The sequence below is a fragment of the Rattus norvegicus genome, chromosome 4 (genome assembly GCF_021556685.1).
Source record: "Rattus norvegicus strain SHRSP/BbbUtx chromosome 4, alternate assembly SHRSP_T2T, whole genome shotgun sequence".
NCBI lineage: Eukaryota > Metazoa > Chordata > Mammalia > Rodentia > Muridae > Rattus > Rattus norvegicus.
Genome location: NC_141537.1, coordinates 79,282,556 through 79,288,710, shown reverse-complemented (window position 1 = coordinate 79,288,710; position 6,155 = coordinate 79,282,556). Strand labels below are relative to the sequence as shown.

The 6,155-nt window shown below is 43.8% G+C and overlaps 1 pseudogene; it reads right to left on the bottom strand.

Moving 5' to 3' along the window:
• Nucleotides 1–3,576: 3,576 nt before the first annotated feature.
• On the bottom strand, nt 3,577–4,029 carry LOC147994843 (prothymosin alpha pseudogene; annotated as a pseudogene).
• Nucleotides 4,030–6,155: the final 2,126 nt, after the last annotated feature.

Below are 6,155 nucleotides of genomic sequence, written 5' to 3'. Positions count from 1 at the left end.
GTTCAACAAAGTTAATACATTTTTTTTAAAAAGCAAGGATTTTGGGCTTGGCCTGCAGCTTAGTGGTAGAACACTTGCCTGGCATGCATACAGCCCCGAGTAAATATCCAGCACACACAAAAATGACACATTAAAAAGTCATGTTGGACTAGAAAGATGAGGTTAAAAGCACTTGTTGTTCTTAGAGAGCACTCAGGTTCAGTTCCCAGAATCCACAGGGTGGTTCACAACCATCTGTCACCCCAGTTCCAGATATCTGAAAGTCTTCCTCTGGCCTCAGCAGGAATACAGTTGGTACATGCAAGCAAAACACTTATAGCTCATAAAGCGTTCTCTCTCTCTCTCTCTCTCTCTCTCTCTCTCTCTCTCTCTCTCTCTCTCTCTTCTCTCTCTCTCACACACACACACACACATACACACACACACACACACACACACACACACACACCCCTCAAAAAAAAGAGAAAACACAGCCTGGGAAAGACAGTTTTAACAGCAACAACAAAAAACAAGAGTGGAGTAAGATCCTTGGAATATATATAACAAGAAAGGTCTTGTATTCAGAATGTATAGAGGAAAAGAATCATGGTCAAAACAAAAGAGTTCCATGGTAGAATGCCAGCACATGGAAGGGTTTGACACCCTATATGAGGATGGTTTGAGTCTCCACACCACAGGAGAAGTGAAGGAGGAGAGGAGACAGAAAGGGGATCAAACAAGCCCCCTAAGGCGGAAACAATCCATGTAACCAGAGCACAAAATGGAATAATCTGGATGCAAATGCTCTGCCCTCTCTAATGCTGCTAGCCATATATGACCGTGAGGACCTGCAATGCAGTTAATCTGAATTAGGGTGTACTAACCAGGGTGTAACAGCAAGCCACCAAATAGTTACTGAAGGTTTGCTACATAAGAAAGAATGTAGGGGGCTGGAGAGATGGCTCAGCGGTTAAGAGCACTGACTGCTCTTCCAGAGGTCCTGAGTTCAAATCCCAGCAACCACATGGTGGCTCACAACCATCTATAATGGGATCTGATGCCCTCTTCTGGTGTGTGTGAAGACAGCTACAGTGTATTCACATATAATAAATAAATAAATCTTTAAAAAAAAAAAAGAAAGAATGTAGGTATCAATCAGGGTTTTAAACTGCTGACTATTGTCTTAGTCAGGGTTTCTATTACTGCACAAGCATCATGACAAAGAAGCAAGTTGGGGAGGAAAGGGTTTATTCAACTTACACTTCCACATTGCTGTTCACCACCAGAAAAAGTCAGGACTGAAACTCAAGCAGGAGCTGATGCAGAGGCCATGGAGGGATGCTACTTACTGGCTTGCTTCCTCTGGCTTGCTCAGCTTGCTTTCTTATAGAACCAGGACTACCAGCCCAGGGATGTCACCACCCACAATGGGCCTTCCCACACTTGATCACTAATTGAGAAAATGCCTTACAGCTGGATTTCATGGAGGCATTTCCTAAAGGGAGGCTCCTTTCTCTAGGATAACTCCAGTTTGGGTCAAGTTGACACACAAAACCAGTCAGTACAACTATAAATGTTAAATGTTTTATATATATGCAGATAAGTAAATGCACTGATAAAATTATCTTTGTGTGTGTGTGTTCACTTTGCAACAAAACTTTTGTTTAAACAGAGGTTCAGCTAATACCAAAATTTACCATTTCTAAACTTAAGTCGGGGCAAATGGCTGTAGTGCAGAGTAAAACCATAGATGGCTACAAGGAGTGAAAACTGAAGAAACAATAGCCACCCCTCAGGTGGAGGATGAGTTACAGAGTTGACTCTCTAGATATTGTAACCAGGAAGAGCGTGGCCATCTTCCGGTTGCTTGCCTGTAGAGATGAACCTTTGCTGGTCTAAGGGAGGGCTTTCCTTCCCATGGCTCTTGGGTCTCAGTCTCCACGTTTTTTAAAGACGGAATCTCCGTACATAGCACTGACTGTCCTAGAACTCATAGCCCCTGAGATCTGCAATCGAAGTTACAAGCCTGTTTCAGGATACTTGAACCTGTTTCTAGTCAGGGTGTGGCTCAGGTTTAGCCATGACCTTTAGTGCTTCTGTGTGGAATACAGACACACCCCTGGTACTCACCTTTAACCCCAAACAGTGAAGGTAAAGTTAGCTTGTAGAAAGAAGCACTGAGTTTGAAAGAGACATCTAACTGAGTGGCAGAGAAAGAGTTGACAGAATGGAACTCTCACAAGAAAAGAGAGAAAAGGGGAGCTACTGAGGGAGACAGACAGTACAGAAGAAAGTTCGGTACAGGAAAACAGTAGAGGTCATGGAGAACAGTAGAGCAGAATTGAGAGGGAGCAGCCCAGAGAGGGAGAAGGAGAGTTTTACCGAGACAGACTGAAGACAACCTAAACACAGGTAAAGACAGAAAGAGCAAGAAAGTGAAAAGGAGCCCGAAGATTAGAAGAAAAAAAAAATGCTAGAGTTAGTTTGAGGACAAGTCGGGCAATTCAGAGGCAGAGAGAAAAGCCATATTGAGTGAGTCAGGTAGGAAACAAGTTTGAGCCAGAAGAGCTGAGTTGAACCAGCCAGCCAGACTTCAGAAAGAACCAGAGAGGGTGGGCTTACTCAGCAGTAAGCCTCAGAGGCTGGAAACATTGTAGGCCTCCATTAGATTGTACGGAGGACAGAAGCTTCCAGGACTAGGCCTAGGTTAGCAGACAGAGACAGTGAGCCTTTAAGATGACAATTACAACAAGCCAATGAAAGTTACTTTCATATATGCCACTCAACTAAACATCACATTCTTTTTTTTTTTTTTAAGAACAATGCAAAAAAAGAACAATTCAGCAAAATAAAATTCTGGTTTATTGTTGAACATTGTTTCACACATACATCAAATAGGCCAAAACAAACAAGAAAACAAACAACTTTATAGACAAAAAAAAAAAAAAAAAAAAAGGAAAAATACCTTGTTATCTTTGGCCTTTTTAACGGTCTCATAAAAACCAACTACTTATAGTATAGCTAGGTACATACACAGAAATGTTACTCGGAATAAGATTGTTTGGATGTTGTTTTTGTTTCTTTGTTTTTTTAAAGATTTATTCATTTATTATATATAAGTACACTGCAGCTGTCTTCAGATACACCAGAAGAGGGCATCAGATCTCATTACAGATGGTTGTGAGCCACCATGTGGTTGCTGGGAATTGAACTCAGGACCTCTGGAAGAGTAGTCGGGTGCCCTTAACCGCTGAGCCATCTCTGCAGCCCGTTCCTTTTTTTTTTTTTTTAAATAATGTTTTTTTTCTCCTTTGAGATTATAATGAGCATGGTCACACCACAAATACAGTCTGAGGTAGGACGGAAAACGCTCTGAAGGCTGGGTCAGTCACCTGTTATTATTAAAATGGCTGATTCCTAACAATATGTAGAAAAATATAAAATGTAGATAAAAATATAAACAAGTTTTCTTTTTAAAATATTTTTAAGAAAAATAGCAGGGCCTGGGAAGTTCTGGTTCTTTTCTCCTCCCATGTTGCCAGTTCATGCTGTGGTTTTGGTGGGGTGGTAGAGAGCACATGTCATCCGTGGTGGCACTGCCCGCAGTGGGTGGGCGGGGCCTGCTTCTCTACTGGAAGGTGACCAGGTTTAAATTCTGAGACAGGAAGTGGAGGGTGAATAGTTCAAGGTGTGTAAGGTTAGCTTTTCCTTTTTGCTGTCTGGTCATCCTTATCAGTGTTCTGCCTCTTGGTGGTGTCAACATCATCGTTCTCATCATCCTCAGCTACCCGCTTGCCCGGAAGAGCCTCAGCTTCCTCATCTTCATCCCCATCCTCTTCCTTACAGCGTTCCCATGGGCAGGCGCATCTCTTTCACTCTCTACCTCCTCCACAACTTCCTTCATCTCCTTCAAGTCCTTGGTGGTGATCTCGGAGATGGTGTCCACTGCCGCGTGTGACATGGTGGGGCACGCCAGTGGTTCAATGCTGTGAGTAAGGAATTAGTCGAGTTCGAGGACTCTGGCGAGAAAGCTGCTGAAGTCCACGTTGGAGGAGGCGGTGGGCAGCGAAGGTGGCTGCAGTGAGCGCGGAGCACGACCCAGGTACAAGATGGCTTTTCAGAACTGCCAGTCAGCCATCACATAATGATAGTGTCAAAGGACTGACCCCAAAGTGACGATGGTCTTCCAGACAGGGCCTTCACAAAGATTCCTGTTTTTACCTTTTAACAGATGTGGTGAAACCACGAGTCGCCAATCAAATTGAAACACCATGATACCAGCAACAGAGAACTGACAAACCCATTCATCATCGCAATTTACTTAGCATGTAATTAGACCATATTATAAAATATAATATATGCTGTTAGTTGCTCAAGTGAAGTGTATCAGAGTGGAAGGCATGCCTTTCCAGAACCCGAGATAAAAATCACAGCCGAACAGAATCAGAGTCTGTTAGCAAAGGGCCACCTCCCTCAGCAAGAGAATAAGGCTAGCGAAGTCAAGCTAGCAGAAAAACAGCCGCTTGTGACTGTAATCGCGTGCTCTCTGAGAACAAGAGTTAGGAAGACAACTGGGAAGAACTGGGAGGTAAAGTTGGAGTTTTTTACTTCCGTTCTTGTCTTGTTTATTTGTCTGAAATTGAGACAGGCTCTTGCATACCCCAAGTTGACCTCAGATTTGCTTCGTAGCTCATGATGACCCAAGAGTTGAGGTTACAAGTATACACCAGCATGTTTTCTGCTTTGGTTTGGTTTGGTTTGGTTTGGTTTGGTTTGGTTTGGTTTGGTTTTGAATTCAGGATCTCAGACATGCCAGATAAGGACCCAACCAACTTTCCATATATATCCTCAGCCACACTGTTCCTGTTCCTAGGGCAAAGCCTGATGCTCGGGCCATATCTCTCAGATTTGCAGACACCGGGCAAAGGACTCAGGACTAGAGCTGCAGGAATCTGTCCTGACGGCGGCAGTGGCAGTTACTGAAACTGGGGGCCGTGTGGTTGGAGATAGAGAAGCTAGTAGCAAAGCCAGGCTGAGAATGACTGCATAGACCTCAGAGAGCCGAGACTGAAGGTTTAAGAACTACGAGGGTCACAATCTTAAGGCCAAGCTGAGGGACTTAGTCACAAAGAAAATTTGTAAAGGGGCTGGGCTTTCACTCAGTGGGAGAATGCTTGTCTAGGGCCTTAGCTTCAACCCCTAGCACACCTGCACACACACACACACACACACACACACACACACACACACACACACACACACTTCAGAAGTGAAGTCAGACTCCCTGGACAAGACCTGGGCCTGCAGTCCAGTAACTATGCTCTAGTTTTTCCCGTAGCAATTTCATCACAGGAGTGAAACCTGGTCCTCCCCTCTTGAGGGGTTTGGGATCTGAGACGTACCTGCCAGCTGTGACAGCACTCTTAGAACAGACCCAGGTTTTATTGTACTCAGTGAATCCTGAGGATAAGTTTGTATGTTTATAACACTCATGAGGGCTGCGGCTATAGTTTAGTGGTTGAGAACACACATTGCTCTTCCAGATGACCTGAGTTCAATTCCCAGCACCCACAACAGGTGACTTACCACCAACTGTAACTCCAGCCCCAGGGAAATCTGAGGCCTCTAAACTCCAAGAGCACCTACACTCACATGCACACGCGTGCGTGCACACACACAAAATTTAAAAATCAATTTTATTTTAAAAAAAATTCTACTTGAATTACCACATTCCATTGCCCTCCCCTCTGTAGTTTGGCTCAGTGGATCCTGAAGCAGGATAGACAGTCTTTCAGCAGAACAGATGGAGGCGGCCTTGAAACCCAAGTCGCCATCTATTCCCACCCACAGCATGTCAGCAGCTCTCTTGGATTCCACAGAAAGTGAGAGGGAAGGAAAGAAGAAGAAGAAAAATGGTAGTCATTAACTATACCATCTCTTCATTTGGCTGAGGATAAACAGGATTTAGACTCTCAGTTTTCATACAAATAACTTCCTATATTCAAACATTGGATTGAATGTTTCCAGAGTACCAACTGCCCAGTTTCATGCTGGTGCCTCAGAGAACACATGGCAAGCACAAACAGGCCCACACTTTTTGACTTTTCCAAGGAGGCTAAGATAACATGCCCAACAAGAAAAGCAAACAACAAAAACACAAGACATTATTAAGTGAT